The sequence below is a fragment of the Lemur catta genome, chromosome 9 (genome assembly GCF_020740605.2).
Source record: "Lemur catta isolate mLemCat1 chromosome 9, mLemCat1.pri, whole genome shotgun sequence".
In the NCBI taxonomy this organism is placed as follows: Eukaryota; Metazoa; Chordata; class Mammalia; order Primates; family Lemuridae; genus Lemur; species Lemur catta.
Genome location: NC_059136.1, coordinates 31,327,511 through 31,346,712, shown reverse-complemented (window position 1 = coordinate 31,346,712; position 19,202 = coordinate 31,327,511). Strand labels below are relative to the sequence as shown.

General features: G+C 53.5%; 1 protein-coding gene across 5 annotated transcripts in view; it reads right to left on the bottom strand.

Moving 5' to 3' along the window:
- ST3GAL1 (ST3 beta-galactoside alpha-2,3-sialyltransferase 1) overlaps window positions 1–19,202 on the bottom strand; it is a 92,422-nt gene that overhangs the window by 24,242 nt on the left and 48,978 nt on the right. Inside the window, exon 1 of one of the 5 annotated variants that reach the window (XM_045560376.1) lies at window positions 15,625–15,740. The exons of 3 other annotated variants lie outside the window; for them this stretch is intronic. The gene's annotated coding sequence lies outside the window, so the exon portion shown is untranslated. Of the gene's footprint in view, window positions 1–6,919; window positions 7,026–15,624; window positions 15,741–19,202 lie in introns of those variants that run through there. One more of the 5 variants, XM_045560375.1, reaches the window with a different exon arrangement.

The window sequence follows — 19,202 nt, the reverse complement described above, 5'->3', positions numbered from 1 at the left end:
GAGCAGAGAATGCTGGGGGTGCCCAATTCATTTCCCTTCTCTCAGAGATCTTTGCTCCCCCAGAGTCCCAGCTGCCTTTGTTGTCCTCTAATACCTTCACAGAGCTGGATTTCTATTTAGGTTGGTGCAAAAGTAATTGCAGTTTTAGCACTGTTGCAATTTGCTGTTTCATATTGGAATACATTCTTAAATAAATGTGGTTATGTTATACATCATTTTAATGTGCATTTCTTGCTATATTTTTTTTGCTAATGACTTATTACTTGCTGTTTATATTTATTTTTGACTATGGAAATGACATTAGACAAAAAGCAAATTCGAGCAATTTTCTTATTTGAGTTCAAAATGGGTCATAAAGCAGCAGAGACAACTCGCAGTATCAACAACGCATTTGGCCCAGGAACTGGTAACAAACGTACAGTGCACTGGTGGCTCAAGAAGTTTTGCAAAGGAGACAAGAGCCTTGAAGATGAGGAGTGTAGTGGCCTGTCATCGGAAATTGACAACGACCAATTGAGAGCAATCATCGAAGCTGATCCTCTTGCAACTACATGAGAAGTTGCTGAAGAACTCAACATCAACCATTCTACGGTCGTTGGACATTTGAAGCAAATTGGAAAGGTGAAAACACTTGATAAGTGGGTGCCTCATGAGCTGACTGAAAATCAAAAAAATCATCATTTTAAAATGTTGTCTTCTCATCTTGTACGCAACAACAATGAAACATTTTTCGATCAGATTGTGATGTGCGATGAAAAGTGGATTTTATATGACAACCAGTGACGACCAGCTCAGGGGTTGGAACGAGAAGAAGCTCCAAAGCACTTCCCAAAGCCAAACTTGCACCAAAAGAAGGTCATGGTCACTGTTCACTGGTCTGCTGCCCGTCTGATCCACTACAGCTTTCTGAATCCCGGTGAAACCATGACATCTGAGAAGTATGCTCAGCAAATCGATGAGATGCACCAAAAACTGCAACACCTGCATCCAGCATTGGTCCACAGAAATGGCCCAATTCTCCTCCATGACAACGCTCGACCGCACGTCACACAACCAGCACTTCAAAAGTTTAACGAATTGGGCTATGAAGTTTTGCCTCATCTGCCATATTCACCTGTCCTCTCGCCAACTGACTACCACTTCTTCAAGCACCTTGATAATTTTTTGCAGGGAAAATGCTTCCACAACCAGCAGGATGCAGAAAATGCTTTCCAAGAGTTCATGGAATCCCGAAGCACAGATTTTTAGGCTACAGGAACAAACAAACTTATTTCAGGTCGGCAAAAATGTGTTGATTGTAATGGTTCCTATTTTAGTTAATAAAAATGTGTCTGAGCCTAGTTACAATGATTTAAATTTCACAGTCTGAAACCGCAATTACTTTTGCATCAACCTAATATTTTTTTTTCCAGGATTTATAGTCTTCAGTGGGAGAAAAGGTCTGAAACAAGCTTCTTCCACAGCCAGAAGTGGAAGCCACAGCCTCTTTCCTTTGCCTCTCTGTGCTCCAGTTCCTGGAGCAGCGTCCTGCAAGTATCAGAGGCTTGGCAAATCCAGAGAAGAGGGTGGGGCCCAGCGAGGCGGGAGAGATGCCCAGGCAAATCCTCTCACACCAGCTGGGTGTGCAGATGGTGGGAGGGAAGGGGACGGGGTAGATCTGCGGCCGGAACGTTGCAGCTGCAGCTGCCACCACCTCCCTGCCCCGCCCCGAGGAGGCCCGGCTGCATCTGCTTCCACTTTGGGTCAGCACACCCTCCTCTTGGGCCAGTGAGGATGACTTCCTGGTTCAACACACCAAGGACTTAGCTGCCCCGAACCGGCCCATCACTGAAAAACAGACCCTCCCATACCCTGGCCTTCGGAGTCCTGGCTGGCTGGCTTCACACAGTGGCACAGGATGGTACCGAGTGAGGCCTGCCAGGTGACAGGCCCCCAGACCTGCCAGTAAGAAGGACTCTCCTGAACTGCTCTCCAGCCCTGGCCTGGTCACTGGACACTTTTTATCCATTTACTCTGATTTTGTGAAGAATTTGCTCTTGGATCCTGGCCAACAGTTGTTGGAATAAAAAGTGGCACAGACAGACCTGGGACCTTTCCCCTCTCCTGGCTGTGTGCTCATGGACCAGGCACTTCACCTCTCTGACCCTCAGTGCCTGAATCCACAAAATGAGGGTACTAATGTCTGCACGGTGGGCTACTGTAGCGGAAAATGCCTTGCGCAGCAGAGATTGGCTAAGTTCCTCACACAGAGTAGATATCGCAAAGGTCAATTCTGTACCACCCCCCCCCACCCCGCTAAGTTTCCAGATCCTCATTTGTCAAAAGCTCAACAGGCATCAAAGAATGCAAACCAGGGTATTATGAAAATGATGACTCCAGCTGACTGCACTAGTTAAGTCAAGTCCTAGAGGCACTGGACAGTTGATCCTTCATGCTTTCTGCTTCAGTGGCCAAGACCTCACAGGACCTGCAGGGAAGAGGTCCTAATGCATGGGGGGCAAGTCAGGGTTCCCAGGGGCTCACAGACCCAGAAGCCTCAGCAACAGCCATGCCTTGGGTCAGAGGGCAGTGTACAGGCTTCGGGGTCAGGCCCACCTGAGTTTGCAACCAGTGTTGACCTCCCCGGGAGAAGGTTCCTCCAAGTGGCTCTGGTTGCTCCAATTTTCCATTCCCCGATCACTCTGAGTCTTTCTCCTCACATGCTGGGAAGCTCACGTGCACTGTCTTCCGGAGCACCCAAGACTCACACATCCTCAGAGAAGGCTGGGCCACCCTCACAACCTCCAGCTGTCAGCGTTGGACTTGTGGCCATCTCGACCTTTGCACTTTTTTTATAGTTTGCAATACACAGTCGCAGCTGTCACCTGTTTGGGCCTTTCAACAGCCCTGTGCACTCAGTGGTGAACAGAACACAGGCTTTGGGGGTCAGCCAGGCCTGGGCTCAAATCCTGAAACTATTTCCTCCCAGCCAAGGGACCTTGGGTAACGCTATCTACCTCACTGGGTTCAGAGCTTACAGCAACAAGATGGGGACACTCACATCTCCTCAAAGGGACACATGAGGATTAGGTGCAGAAATGCCTGTCATTTAATAGATGCTCAACACATGAGTTTTACCTTCACTGCCAATTTCTAGATGAGGAAACTGAGGCTCAGAGAGTGCCCAGATTGAGTTCATAAAACCAGGAGATGGTCTTTTGTATGAACTACAGAGTGTTTTCCCAGATTGGCATCCATGTCTAGATGTTTCCCTCCCTCCTTCCTTTCCACACACTAAGCATCGGCTCTGTGCTAAGCATCACTCTCCAGGAAGAAGATGCCCTGGAAGCTGAGTGTGTGGACCTTCCATGTCCAACTCTCCCCAGCGGAGTCCTTTGGGCCTCTGTGTTATTGCAAGGGTATGTTTGAGCTCTGCTTTAATCCCACATTCAGAGAATCGGCTTACTGAGAAACTCCAGCTGAGGGAGTCAGAGCGGGAGAGGCTTCTGCCTGGAAGCCTTGCTGGGCTCTGCAGAACCCACCCTGCCCCCAGGATTCCTGCCACCCGTCCACCCCCGCAGCTCAGGAGTACTTCAGGCCTCAGCTGCTGCTGCTCAGGGTGGACCCCAAGGCCTACTCTTTGCGGATGTCCTTAACCCTTCCTGCTCCCTAGCTGTCACACACAGGGGATGTGATAGGAGATTGTTCAGAAACCTTCAAGGAGAACTCAACAAACTTGTACTTATGATCAAAGCGTGGGGCTAGAGACTAGGGCGGTACTGCAGTTTATATGGCTTAATTCCCTGTTCAAAGGTGGAATTCCTGCATCAACCCTGCCTGCATTCAAGCACTCTTAGGCCATCCTGTTTCTTGCCACCAGCAAGGCTCCCTGTGCCGGCCACTGTCAACTGCAGTGAGAGTATGTTCCTGCCCCGCTGTGCTCCCTTCTATACTGCAGGGGCTGGAAGCCTGGAAACTACTTTTCCCAGCTTCCCCTGCCCATTGCTCTCTGGACACAGGAGCGATTCAGCCAATGATTGATATGAGGCAGGTACCCTCCTCCCTCCTGCAGTGGTAGGAGCCGCTGAGGATCCTGTCTTGGCTTTTGGAAGCTTCCTGGCCTCAACTTGAAGCAGCGTGGCCAAAACACCTGAGGCTGCCCTTCCAACAACTTTAGGAGTGCCAATTCTCTGGAATTCAATCCAGAGCTTCTGCTTGAAGCTGCTGTCCCACTTCATTTGACAGATGTAGAAGCTGAGCTCAGAAAGGGAAGTGACTTGTTCAAGGACACACAGCAAAGTTGTGCCAGAGAAAGAGAGCCAGATCCCCAAACTCCAAGACATGCTTGGGTCCTTAGACAGAACCTGCTCCATTCCATGTATGGGTGGCAGCCCTCACATGGTTTCCACCCTTTGCAGGAGGAGGCTCTCTGGGGCATCTTGGGCCTCAGTGGATCAGAGAGAGTGCAGGCAGAGGCGTGGGGAGGAGAGGGGGCTGGGAGCTGGTTGGCTGCAGCTGCCGGGGTGGGGCCCTGCTGGGAACATCCAAAAGGCACTGAGCTTTTTACTGTGTGACTGTCAAGTCCCTCATCTATAAAATGAGGTTAAAGCCCACCCCTACTTCCAAGGTGACCACATAGAGCAATAACGTTAATGCTATCAGCAGCGAGGACACCTGCCACTAACTGAGGGTTTTCTCTTTGCCAGAACTGGCTCTAAGCACAACACTGGAGCACAGTGCCCGAGCCCCCAGCGACCCCCTGATGATATGCTGGGCGTTACCTCCGTCTTTCAGAGGTGGGGACAGAAGACCACAGCAGTCCAGTGACCTGCCCAAGGCCCTCGGTTGGAAGGTGGGGGGGCTCAGATTCGAGCCAAGGCAGAGCCGAGCCCAGTGGGCAATGCCAGGCTAAGTTCCACCCCTGCCCTGGGCCTGGGCATCTCAGCTGCAGAAGAGGGACGGGACCAACCCCACCCCATGGTGGCAGTGCGAGCACTGAGGAAGGTTTGCGTGTGATGCCCACACAGGGCCTGGCGGGGTGACGAGAATCCTCATTGCCCTGGTTTTGTTTTCTCCCTGGTCAGTGCTCCAGCTCAGCCCCACCCGCTCTGAGTCACCCCTGCAGTTGGCAGCTGTGTTCCCGGGGCCGAGCCCGGACCTGGCCCTGCTCAATCAGCTGTGGGGACGGTGGACCCAGTTGCCTCCAGACGTCATCCAAGAGAAGCTGGCCGCCACAGCGAGGGGAGGCCTGAGAGGTGGCCCTGGCCACCACAGGGGAAACCGGTGGCAAAAAGCTCCCTGTCACTGCTGGGGCTGGGGGTGGCCATGTCTCTCCTTCCACAGAGTAGAACACAGGTCCCAGATGAAGCCAACCAGCCTCAGGCTCCCCTCCGCACGTGCCTTGCGAGAGAGGAGGGACATCCCCACCCTCCATGCCACATGCTGTGACGTGGAGCCACCTCAGGACTTCAGGCCAGTCAGTTCCTCATCTGTAAAATGAGACAATTATCCCAGCCCATGCTCACCCGACTCAGCTGAGTGAACAAATGAGCGGATGGCTGGCTAGACTTGGCAGTCACTCTCCAAAGATACAGCCTCTGTATTACAATCACGGTACGTACAGTCTTGAATATTTAATGCACACCGGAATCAACACTATTGGCTCGTGGATATGTGTAAAGCGCATAGAACAATTCCTGAAAATATCAGTATTACTATCAGGAAAATGTCACCTGCGTTGGGATCATCATTCCTTTGAGAAATCAAGAACAGGACATGTGTGTGGATGGTGGACGGTGAGGTGTAAAATGCAGGAGAAACGGCGTGTCCGAGTTGGACGCTTCCCACGTGCCAGGTGCTTTGCACCCACCGTCCCATTTTGTCTTGGCAACGCCTCTGATCTGACACTGCACCCCGCTCGGCAGATTCTCTCAATTTCATTCTTTCGTTCAACCATCACTGGGCAGCGGCTGCCTAACGGTCATTGTCAAGTGCTGGACAAAATAGTGGTTAGAGAAAGTAGAATGACCTTCACCCCTGCCCTCCTGAAACAACACTGCAGGGTGGGACAGAGGCTGAGATCTTAAGGAATCATACCAAAAAATGAGAATGGCTACGATGGTTAAATGTGAGGTGTCAGCGTGGCGAGGCCGTGGTGTCCAGGAGTTAGTCCCGGTGTTGTTAGGAAGGTCATCTGCAGATGTCCTTAACCTCTACAATCAGCTGACTTTGAGTAAAGGAGATTGATTCAGGTGGGCCTCATCTAATCAGCTGAAGGCTTCAAGAGCAGAAACCAAGGTTTGCCGGAAAAGAGAGCAACACAGAAATCGAGCCCTGCCTGAGTTCCCGCCCTCCGGCCTGCCCCACAGGTTTCGGATGTGCCAGCCCCCACCACTGCCTGAGCCAGTTTCTTATAATGAATCTCTTAATATACACGCACGAATATTCTACCAGCTCTGCGCCTCCGGAGAGCCGACTCACGCCACAGCCCCCGCACCAGGGAGCAGAGGGGCACAGGCGGGGCCGGTGGGTGTCCTGAAGAAGTGGTAACGGCCGGAGGCCTCTGGGCTGGATAGGCGACTAGAGAGAGAGCACAAGAGCCTCCCAGGCAGGGAAAGCTGCAGGTGAGTCCGAGGAACAAAGAGCAAGAAGGTCGAGTGGCAGGGAGGCAGGGGGTGGTACTGGACAGGGCTGGGCCACCCCCTGGGAGCCACAGGAAGCCCAAGTGGAGCTTCCTGACCAAGCTCAGGTCGGCTGTGCCTGAGCCACAACTGGTAGGAGGCCAAGTCGGGGCTGCCAGCATGGCCCCTCCCCCAGGCCACCCCACAGCCTGGTGCTGCTTGCCAGGGAGGGCTGTGTGTGTCGCTGCAGCAGCCTGGCCTGCCAGGGGCTCAGGCAATGGGCCGGGCATGTTTGTTTTCCCTCCAGATGTCCCCTTTACCTTCTCTGCCCTGCTCTGTGCCAGGGGCTGGCCTTAGGGACGGACTGCATCAATGGCTCCCATGCTATCATCTTCCTGCTGCGTCTGACCAATGGGAAAGTGGACAGGAGGCTGGCCGGAGAGAGGGGATGAAGGTCAAGTTGTGACTGCCCTGGCGTCCTCCCTGCGGGGCAGCCAAATGCTGGCAGCCTCTTGCTCCTGTCCACATACGGGCTCTTTCTGGGGTTTCAGTAAGTCTCTGTCCTCTTGTCCCACCAGCCCTAGGGTTGGAAATACCCCCACTGTTTCCACCCCCAGGAACAATGCCACCTTTGTGGTGTCCTGCCAGCACCCTGACCAGCCCAGGCAACCCCACAGTCTGCTTGTTGCACAGCTCCAAGTGGCACGTTGACCATATGGTCTATGCAGTCGCCACTCCTGGAGAAAGGCCCCGAAAGCAGCCCAGTCTCACCCCCTTGCAATGCCCTTTAGACACGCAAGCTGGAAACAGCTCCTGGCAGCCTCAGAGGATTTGCAGGAAGAGCTGGCTTGGGCCTGCTGGACCCCCTGAGTCCTGGCTCCCCTATCACCTTGGGTAGCTGTTCTTTCTGGAATTCTCCCAAACCCTGCTCCAACTGCTGTGGGGCACTCACCTGTCAGTGGTCTTGTCTCCAGGCACAGGCCACTGACAGGGGCTGAGGCAGGCATGGCACCAGGGCTCCCTGCACCATTCAGGTTGCAGGCTCAAGACACTCCAGGTCCCACCAGGGGGATGCTCCAACTAGTTCCTCCCCTAGGCTCCCTGGTGACAGGGTGACAGCTACCAGCCCCTCCCCAGCTCTGTCTCCCAGAGAAGTGCAGCCAAGGCCAGTGGAGCCCCAGGGCAAGGTCCCTTTAGCCGCCCACAGCTGCTCCGATTGGAAGCTTTAGCTTGACCTACTCCTGAGCCCCTCTTGGGGTCTGATCTGCTCTGTCCTCTCCCACTAGTTTGCTCTCTGACTCCTGCTGGGCCTAAATATCAAAGAGACTTCTCATTGTTTTTCCTGCAGACAAAGGCCAAGGAATCTCTCTAACCAAATCTGGTAGCCTCTGGTCTCCCTATCTCAGGACCTATTATGGCAGCCCCACCTGCCTCTTCATCTTATCTGTGCATTTCAGACAGTGTCAACATCTAACACATTCTTTGTGTGGACACCTGGCTAAAGCGCCCAGTGGCCCTTAGGGCAAGCACCCTTACCTCTGCTTTGTAGGGGAGGAAATTGGGCTCTGAGAGGCTTTGCAGCTTCTTAGAGACCAGGCAGGGTGTGAAACAGGTGGTTTCAGGTCCTGTGAGGGAGGTGTACCATAACCCCATTTTACAGATGGGGAAAGCTGAGGCCCTCGGATGTGGGTAGCTTACTCAAGGTCACACGGTCAGGAATCGGGCTGATTCCTGAGCCTGCTCTTCAGCTCTTGCCGTGGCATGCCTGTAGTGTAGCTCTGAACATAGCTGACGGCATGTTTGTCTCCACTGTTCCATAGTGAAGCCACAGACTGGGCCAGCTTCGGATCCAGAATGGAGACAGGACATTTTGGCACCGATGGCAGGGGACAGGGGGCATAGAGGATGGCCTCCCAAGAGAGTGCGTAGGGCTGGCGCTGAGAACACAGCACAGTGTGGAAAGCGGGGTGCGCTCCTGAGAGGCTGCAGTGTGTGCTGCCAGATCATGGACATCTTCAGGAACGTGAACTTGGGGGTGTGGGTGAAGGGGAACCACAGCTGGTTTGTCAGCAGCGGACAGCAGTGACCGCGACTGGTGCATGAGGCTGGACTGGGGTGGGGTGTATAGGACACCCCAGGGGAGCCTGGAGAACAGCCCAGTCTCCATCTCGGGACACCTGGGAAGCCCATCTCCTTTGGGGCCTCAGTTTCCCCACTACCTCCTGCACTGACTCTAGCCCAGAGGTGCCAGCAGTGGGGGAACCCTTGGTTGTGCTCGCAGATCTCCCGCCTCTCACCCTAGTCTCTCTTACTGGTTCCTTTGCTGGGGAACTGGGGGAGAAAACAAAGTGTCCCCTGAGCACAGAGACTGGTTCCCAGTGGGCGGAGTGCAAAAGTGCCCCAGAGAAACACGATTAGCCAGGATTAGGGTCACATGAGCGGGAGTCGGGTATGTTTTCATATTCTCAGCTGCACAAAAAGAATTTAAATCCACAAATCTCCTTATGTGTGTGGATTGAGGGGTGCTAAATTTGGAGCCTGAAGACATCTAAGCGACGTTAGAAGCGTGTAATGTGGTCAGGAATTTAAGCAGTCGCACTGCAAGCGCCCAGGCTCACACCTGTCACCAGAAGAAAGGATTTCCCTGATTTGGGTGGCACAGAAGTCCCCATGAAGGAAAGACTATTCAGAGTCACCAAGCCCCCACCGCGCCAACCTTCAGGGGTCTGTCAAGGGTTCTAAAGCCTCATGTAGAACCGAGAGGCTGCAGGCCTTGTCACCCTGAAGCTGAGATCCGGAAAGTCCGACATGTGGCTTAAAGAGATACCTTTCTTTGCAGTGCCCTGACTTCCATGGAAATGTTTTTACTCTACTGATTTGCAGGGACATCCAGAAGGCCCCTGAAGGAGTTGGGGGGCAACCTCTAGTGGGGTCCAGAATGCGGATTCAAATCGCATGATAAACCCCTGCTGCTAGCATGGCGGGGCCCCGCACACTCCGGTGTTCTGAGACAGGTGCCAGCACCAGGCGACAGCAGACGTCCGGCAGGAACCATCCCTACACCGAGGGTTGCAGGGTGTCCCGGAGTCCAGTGGGGTCACGGGATAAAACTGCCCTGGCCCAGCACCCCCCTGGTCCCAGAGGAGAGGACGGGCAGCTCTCATCAGAAACAGCGCAAGCCATCTGCTGTGGGGCCCCTCCTGGCCCTGCACTCGGGAAAGGGAGACCTTGGCCCTTGACAAGGGATTGTGTGATAAGCAGACGTAAATTCTGGTCTCTCCAGCTAGGCAGAAGGCCAGAGTCCACCCCAGAGGCAGAGAAAAGAAAGGTCTCGTGATTATTGACTGTGTTGATGATTATCTGCTAGCATGGTACAATGGGTGAATAATCACAGTGACCTAAGGCAGGTCCTAGGTCCAAGGAAAGGGAGAGTCAATTTAACAAATACTGCCCAGCTATATAAAGTTAAATTTTACAATGCTTATTTAAGTTGTAGGAAATTGTACCTTGTTCTAACTGATGCTCTCTACTTCTGTAAACTTACTTACTTTTTACTCAATTATTTAAAATAGTTAATCAGGATTGGAGGGTCTTTAGATGATCTCATAACCTTAAAGCCGGAAATTGTTGCCTAAGATGTCCCAAGGTGTATATGTTTAATGTTCCATATGGTGCAATGGTGAAGTGTATATAAGTTGTCACAAAACCCGTGCTCAGGGCCGCACTCTGAGCTCGGTGGGATTCCCTGCCGGAGAGCGTGCCGCTGGCCAGCTAATAAAGACTCACTAAATTTCAATCGGTCTTTCGTCGTTGACTTTCTCGCTCTGGTCCATAACAATTGCTGAGCAGCTGGGGACTGGCAGCTGGAGGGGAGGGCAGGGATTGGCATGACAGGCCAGCGCGCTTTTACAGCAGCCGAGGCCAGCCGCCCTGGTGAGGCTTGGGGCTGCAGACAGGAGGGGACGGGGGCATGGAGCCGCAGAGAGCGTGAGATGCCGGTGCAATGTCTCCCCATGAGCTCCCACAGCTGGTGAGTCCTGGAGAAATCCACACAAATACTTGTTGGGGACCTGTCCCTAATGTGCCCTAACTCTGTGCCAGGCACCGAGCTGGCACTTCTCCTAGGTCTCACGTTTGACCTTCAAAATAGTTTTCTGCTTTTGCAGAGAAAAGATGGAAACAGAGAGGCCGAGGTCCCTTGCTCAAGGTCACACAGGGAGTGATGAACTCTGACTGTTGAGAGGCAGACGCGAAGCCTGTGCTGCACTAGCTGCATGCAGTGAGCATCGTATCCTGTGGGCCTTTGCTTTTTAAGCCACGTGGCGATGACGCTGGGGGCTGGGGAACACGCCACACGGCTGCAACTTCCCAGCCCCTCATAGGCGCGTCCCACCTGTGGAATTAACAGTTACAAAGACGTCTCATCGTGTAGCTGTTATTTGACCAAAGGGGCTCAGGCAGGTTCAAGGCCATCCTCAGAGTCAGGCATCTGTTAAGCTGTGGATGGAGGACGAGAGCCCAGGCCTGGACCCCACTGCCACGGGGAGAGTGGGAAAAGGACGGGGCTTGACTGCTCCAAAGCCTCAGTAGCTGTGTGACTTGGACCAGCCACCTGACCACACCCCGCCACATCTTGTCCTTGTATGCAAAACCGGAGAACACAGCAACACATGCCCTAGGAGTTCTGAGAAGGTAGAATGAGGAAATGAAGCACCTTCACCACTAACCTACCTGATCCCCTCTCTGGTAAAAGCAGACATTTCCGTGCACTGACTTTGCACCCAGTACAGTTCTAAGAGCTGGGCCAAGAGCTTTATGCCTGTTAACTCACAGAATCTATTATCATGCCCATCTAGCAGGTAGGAGGTCAGATAAACGGGTTAAACCACTTGGCCCAGGGCTGTACATTTTGCAAGAATGAAGCTCAAAGGTGGACTGAGCAGTCTGGCTCCAGAGGCCACGCTCCTCTTCGAGCTAAGTATCTGCCTCTCAGCCTGGGCTGGTCTCAGCAGCCTGGGGCCCTGGCCAGAGCCCGTCTCCCAGCTGAGGGTGCACCCAGGCGGGTGTTGATCGTAAATGCCACTTGCCCTCCTTTCAGTGAGAAAGTGAGTCTGCGAAACAGCTCTGCTGGGCTGCTGGCGATGTTAAATGCCCTCGTGGCCAGAGGGGCTGCAGGGGGGCCCCTCCGTCCCAGCCAGTGGGCATTCAACATGGGGAGTGTACCCCCCAACCCATGCCACGAGCCCTCCTGAGGGCGGGACCTCCTGGGGGCAGGAGGACTGTACACCTTGTCCCTGGCTTCCCATCAAAGGACCTCCCACGTGAGGAACTCCGTATTTTAAAAGTATCTTGTTCTGCCCAGCTGCCTTTGAAACACACAGGTGTTGCTTCATCTTCTCCTAAAATGCAATGATGAGAGGTGGGCCTGGCCAAGGTTGGCTGCACTCCTTGGGTCTGAGAGAGAAACCAAGGCTTGAGGGGGCAGGAGGTCTAGGGAGCTCCCTGGGTGTGGCAGAACACACAGGACACTGGGCAAGAAACCTCGATCTGAGTTCCCACTCTGCTACTCTGCCAGCGGGGTGACCTCCAGAAGCCGTCCTCATGTATGAGACGGGGCAGTGCAAACCCTTGTCCCGAGCATGCTGGGGTAGAGGCGGGGACTGCATGAGTTCGCATGTGAGGGACACTGCGTAGGAAACTTCAGCTCTCTCCAGAACACAGCGCGGGGGTGGAGAGAGGCGCAGGATCTAGACAGAGGCCACCCCAGCTATTTCTTTTTTCCCCTCTGGTGTCCTGATCCTTTTTCGCTTCTTCTCTTTCCTTCTCCCCAGGAATGACCAACACCACAGTTCCTTGTGCTCAGGGGCCTTCCTTTCTTCCCCATTGTGTTTTAGTGATCACACTATCTTTGATGATCCCCTGAAAGGGAGGCACCACCCCATTTTATAGACAAGGAAACTCAGGCTAAGAGAAGTCCAGTGATTGCGATCTACCCAATCTCACACTCAGTATTAGACCTAGCATTCCAATCTGCATTTTTTCAACGCTAACCTATAATTCGGAGACACTCCTCCACGGGTCTCTTGCATTCCTACACGTCTTGCTGGGTAGACTAAGAATGCAAGGTTCTGACTGCTCTGTACCTGGGTTGTGGTTGCAGCAACTAATCATGAGACATGAGGCAATTTCTCCCTCTGGGACTAAAAGCTGGCTTGCTGGCTGTTTGCTACCAAATGGTGGATCCCCCCAGCCTGGTGTTCCTGTCCTATATTGCAACCCACTGCACATGCAGGCATCTCTCTGGGCCCTCAGCCTGGCCCCTGGGAGTCTTAGGGGGCAAAGGAGAGCCTGGCACAAACATGAAGCTCATGCTGCTTGCTGAATACAGTAATACAGTCGAGAAATCTCCGGAGTTTTACCAAATAGTCAAAGTGGTCAGGTTGGGGCTGAGCTGGCACCGAGGCACACTAAGCATCTTAGTTCTGTGCCCCTGACCCAGCCTCTCTCCAGGGCTTGTTTAGTGGACACGGGGACAGCTGGAGAACCCAGTGACGCTGACCGGCCATGGGCTTGCCGGTCCTTGGTGAGGACACAGGCAGGGCTGGGCCCCTAGTCCCACAGCGCAGCAGCTTTCTGAGCATTTCTTACAAGAAACTTTCAGGAGCTCACAGGCCAGTAAGCAGGCAGAATTGCTTTCTGATTAATATTTTTCCAGCTGAATGAGGTTCAGTTAATGGAAGACTCACTAAGTCCTTCTGGGCTCTAAGGAAAGAGACACATTCTGCTGTTCCAGAAATGAGTTTCTGGTTCTGGGGCCACAGGTCCCAGGTCAGAGACAGGTGAGGATGGTCTGTCTGAAGCTGTGGTCCAGATGTCTGGGGCAGGAGGGCCAAGGGAGTGTCCCCCTTCATAGGGCATCTCTTTGCTAAGATCCAGAGGTCTACAAAATCAAAGGGGAGCTGGCAGAAGGCTCTGTCCCCGTGGCTGGCTGCTACCTGCCTGGGAGGCAAAGGGTGTAGCATTTCAGAACCACAGGGGAACACACGGACGACCACATATTTTCTGAGGCTCAGGGAAGGATGTGACTTGGCCACGGTTGTACACTAGTCTGGGGTGGCACTAAGACTAGAATCCGGGCTCCCTAACTCCCAAGCACGTCCCTTCCACACGCCCAGGCCCATGAGCTGCTCCGGCAGGAGCAAGGTGGGAGCCAATGCCACCACTCAGTGGAGGGGGAAACCACGTCCACAGACAGGAGCCTCAGCCCAGTGGCCATGCCAGGACAGAGGTCTGTCTGCCTCGGTAGTCCCCGCCAGACCCCAGACTGCCTGCTGGACCTCCCTCCCTGAGGTCAGCACAAGGTCATCAGTGTAGTCTCCAAGACTATTTCTTGTTTTTTAATCCAGGCCCCTGCTCTGCCTGGGAAGATGGGCCTGAAATAGTGGATTACAGTGGATTGCTGAAAACTCACAGTCCTAGTTAAAAAATATGTTTTGAGAATATATGTAAAGCAAGAATATGAAACTATTTCAAATGTCACCAAAAAGTGAAATTGTGCAAAGAGGATTAAGATAAGTAGTTTCCTTTCTTCTGCCCTATTCTATTCTACCAGGCTGCACAACCCCCCTGCCACACTACTACAGACACTTGGAGCTGACAGACAAAGGGACACCAGAAATAAGTAGCAGCTGTGTGGGAAGAAGGGTGAGGGGACAAATGCAGAGAGAACCAAACTCAAAGAGTGCGATGGTACACCCTGCCTCAGGGCCTTTGCACATGCTATTCCCTCTGTCAAAAATATTCTTACCCTAGATTCTGCATGGATTGCTCTCTCACTGCATGCATGGTTGTGCCCAAATCCCCTCCTTGGAGAGGCCTTCCCTGATCACCCTAAAATAGCATCGCTGTCTCTGTCCACCTGCTCTGCAGCATTGCCCTACACAGTCTTAATCACGAACTAACACTCTGTTGTACACTGGATCACTTGCTTCTCTGTCTCCCCCACCAGGAGACAAGAGTTCCTGTCCCCTGACTGCGACGTCCTCCCTGCTGAGAACACTGCAGGCTGAGTGAGTTGTGACACAGCCAGGCACTCAGTGCTCAGGAGCAAAGGTTCACTCTGGTTTGTGTCACATGAGAGGTGGGAAGTGTGGTCCTTTCTGGGCCTCAGAGTCCTCATACAGAAAATGGGATGATCACAGTGGCAAACTCAAATCTGCCTTACCCACAACAGCCAGGGCCGGTTTCTGGCTAGGGCAGGTGCCCTCTGATCTCTGCAGCTTGTGTTTGGAGGTTTTCCTCTCCTAGCTGAGCTTGCTTGTTTCTGACAGAGCAGATCAGCCGTCCTCAGGGAGCGGAAGGCAGAACTCGGCCTACAGACTTCCTTTGGCTTTTGCAAAAACAACAAAACCAAAAATACTACAAAACCACACTGTGTAACTATACGAGTGCCCAGAGCTGCGGTAAGCGAGGCTGAATCCTCCCCTGTGGCTGCGGCAGGATGTGAGGCACACGGCACACACGGAGGCACCTGGCCCGGTCTCGGGGTAGTGAGGACAGGACGGGTCCACGGGGTCTGGTTCCTAAAGAGCCTGGAGCCCCCGAGTGACCTTCCCCGGAGGGTGGCTCGGGCCTCCGTCAGCCACGGCGGGCTCGCTCCTGAACCCACGTGGGCTGAGGCTCCGGGTTTGTGCTGAGCGGGGCACGTGTGGGGAATGCGGCTGTTTTTCTCAAATACCACCCTTCTTGGGTGTTCTCGGAGCCAGGAGCTCTTTCCTTATCAACCCAGGAATCTGTGTGACCGAAACAGAAAATAGAGTCGCAGGTGTCCCGTGAGAGCCTGAGCTTTCGCCTAGGAGGACAACCATGGTGACATGGCCTACGGCAAAGGAAGCAAGGCTACTCAGAGCACAGGTTCTACCCCCACCTCTGCCACTCACCAGCTGTGTGGCCTCAGCAGAGTTCCTCAACCACTCTGAGCATCAGTTTCTTCATCTGGAAAGTAGGAAAAAGTACTCAGACTTACCCCCTGGAGAGGGTGTGGAGCTCTGACGGGAGTTTCTGCAGCACACTGGGCTCACACACAGCGTAAACACGAAGTGCTGTGCGAAGCACCTGCCAAGCCCCGGTGTGGGGAGAGGAGGGCACGGTCACCTCAAGAGCCCTGGACCGGAGCCAGGGGACCTGAGTGTTGAGGCTTTGGGCCCCAAACTAAAACGAAAGCTCCGACTGCATGATCTCCATGGCTGCTTCCTGTTGTAAAAAAACGCTAAATCTGGAGTTTCAACCAGTGTGTAAAATGCGGGGGTTGGGGAGGGACAAAGCAAAGGTGGCCAGGACACGGGGCTCTTGGCCCAAACCCTGAAGGACGAGGAGGGCTGGGAGAGACAGAAAATGAGAGGAGGGCGTGCTCCTTCCCTGGACTGGCTGTGTGCCCGGCACCGGCGTAAGGCCTTCCACATGCATTATTTAACCTCACGCCTGTCCCTGCGGGTCGCTCCAGCCTCGCCACCACACAGAGGAGGACACGGGAGCCCAGAGGCTGGGAGCGGGGCAGGGTCCCAGGGGCAGTGAGGACAGGACGGGGGCTGGAACCCAGGCTGCAAGTCAAAGGCCATCCCCTTCCCACGGAGGCGTGTGTGCTGGTGGCGCTTGCAACAGGGCTGGGGGCAGGTCACAGATCACAGTGGGCACGGGCGGGAGGTGGTTCTGACTCTGGAATATTCTTCTAACTGGCAGGAAACAGACAGCTGGGCATTTTGTGAAGAGAAGCAGAACTTGAACTGAGAATCAGGGAGGTGTCAGGGCTGCTGCCTTAGCTTTTTTTCTAAATGCTGAATGAGAGGACAGCCCTCAGTAAATGACAACAACAACAAATGATAATGACGCCGTGCCCTCGGGCTTGGTCACAGCTGCTGCTGCTCCTGTCACCTATGAGGGTGTAGAACGCAGCTCCTCAGGCAAGGGGATGAAAAGAACTTTCTGAACGGTCAAGAGCAGGCGGCAGGGCTTCTCTGTCTCCCTCTCCCCCAGTGCACCTGTGCCATCAATAAAGGACGCCCTGCGGCCCTGGGACATTAATATTACCTGAGGCCCGTGGAGGGAGGAGGTGCTGGGGGCGGGGCTGCCACTGCTGGGGCTGGCCTGCCTGACTCACCAGGGAAAGGACATTAAAGAGGAATTTTTAAAAACAACAGACTAGTTTAATGAAAAGCAGTTACTTTCCAGAACACGCCACATGTGCGGTCTGTGCCCCTTCTCCCCCACATGCAGGGACACTTGGGGGTGGTGGTGGGAGGGACACAGTCTCGTGGGCCTCGGGGTGAAGGCCGGGGTCATCCCCAGCTCACTGGCTGCACATCCTGCCACAAGTCACTTAACCCTGCTATGCCTCAGTTTCCTCATCTGTAAAGAAGAATGGTGCCCACCTCCTAAGGCCGCTGAGCAGACTCAGAGGGTCGGCATGCGTGCAGAGTGTAAAGCATGCCTGGCATGTGGGCAATGCTCTCTAAGGGCTCAGCAATTGCTGTCGTTGTCGTCATCACCATCATCATCATCTACTCCGGGCCAGAAGCTGCACATTCCCATGGAAGGTGTTACTTCCTATTTCCAAGATTAGGAAGTTGAGGCTGGGAGGGTCAAAACTGCACTGAATTAGTCATCACAGAACTAACTAGCAGTGAGCTGGGAGGAGGCCCAGAACTGTTCTCCACCCCCCGCCACGGCAGGGCTGGGCCACACCAGGCGGGGTGTGGACAGGCCGGCGGTCCCCATGTCCCTTGGTCTCTCCCTCCCCAGCTAACAGAGGCCTCAGACACAGCCCTTCCCAAGCAAGGCCAGATGCGGGAAGGGTAACATGTGTGAGGAAGGAGGAAGCAACTCGGGGTTTCTCAGTGGCCATGTCGTCCCCCAAGGGCGCCCAGAGCCTGCTGGTTCCTTGTCTGTGGGTGGAGACTCAGGAGCAAGAGAACACTCGGGCTTATAAGCCTGACCCAGAAACTTCCGCAGACACGAGGCAGCAAGCGTTAAGTTCTCCTAATGCCCACCCGTCCCCAGCCGGGTCCTGCAGGGTCATCACAGAGCTCTGCCAGGGTCAGCACCTATGGGAAGGGGTGGGGAAGTGCCCCCACTTTGGAGTTTACAAGCATAGTTTTGTAAAAAATGATCTCTCTGAGTCAACTTTGGCTGTGAGCATTGCCCAATTCCTTAGAAACAGGCACAAAAGGCCTCAAGAAAATGCAAATCTGCTGATTTTGCTGGCAAAACAAGCTTTGACTTACCGGGATGATCCTGGCTGGCATGAGACAGAGACTTGGCCAAGGCCACAAAGCAGGTCACAAGGCAGTGGGGGGTGTGGCCCAGGGCTCCTCACACCCGGTCGCCTCTGTCAACTGCCTCGTGCTTCACTGTAGGAGTCGAATATCTATTTTCTGAGCACCTAGTTTGTGCCAAGAATTGGGAGAGGTGCCAAAGGACATCAAGAGAAACCAGATGAGGCATTGTCATTGCAGGGCAATGCCCAATCTTTATAATGTGGCACATGCTACCACCAGGGCACTAGCAGCACCCTAGTTTTATTCAGTGCTTGCTGTGAGCCACACACTGTCCTAAGTGCCTAACCCAGTCGAGCCATCACAACAGCCCTACAAGACTGGCCCTTGCTATGGACTGAACTGTCCCCCAAATTCACACGTTAAAGCCTTAACTCTCTAATGTGACTGTATTTGAAGACAGGGCCTTTGGAAAGGTATTAGGATTAAATGAAGTCCCAAGGGTTGGGTCCTAATGTGATAAAACTCCTGTCCCTAAAAAGAGGAAGAGACCCCAGAGCTCTCTCTCCATGCGCAGAAGAAAGACCACTTGAGCACACAGGGAGAAGGCAGCTGTCTGCAAGCCAGGAAGACAGCGCTCACCAGACACCAACCCTATCAAGACCTTGATCTAGGACCTCAGCCTCTAGTACTGTGAGAAGAGAAATTTCTATTGTTTACGTCACCCAGTTTGTGATATTTTGTTATGGCAGCCTTAGCAAACTAATGCAGAGCTATAAGTATCACCCCTGTTTTACAGATGAGGAAGCTGAGGCACAGGACCTTGCTGAAGGCCACATGCCTACCAGGTGAGAGCCGGGAGTCAGACCCAGACATCTGGCTGCAGAGCCCAGCGTGGCCAACGGCGTATGCAACAGTTTATCACCTGCCTCCAGCCCATCACCTCTCACTGTGGGAGGACTATGGCTCTCTGCTCCACGGTGCTGGGCTTGGCCATGTCACTTGCTTTGGCTAACGGGGGTGAGCAGTTACAACATGTGCCATCTCTGAGCAGAAGGCTGAAATTTGACTGTGGTTCTTTCATTTCTGATTTGAGGATGGCACATCCTGGTGATGGACAACCTTCAGCTTGGACTTGAGACTGAGAAAACTCATGAAACACTGAGCACCACGGCTGACCTGCAGCAGAGAGCCACACAGCCTTCTCACGTGTAATGTGAACAAGAAATAAGCATCTGTTGTAAGTCACTGAGCTCAGAGATGGTTTGTTATGCAGCATAGCTAACACCGGGTTCCTCCTGCAATTATTCTACCTCCTACCAACAAACATTTG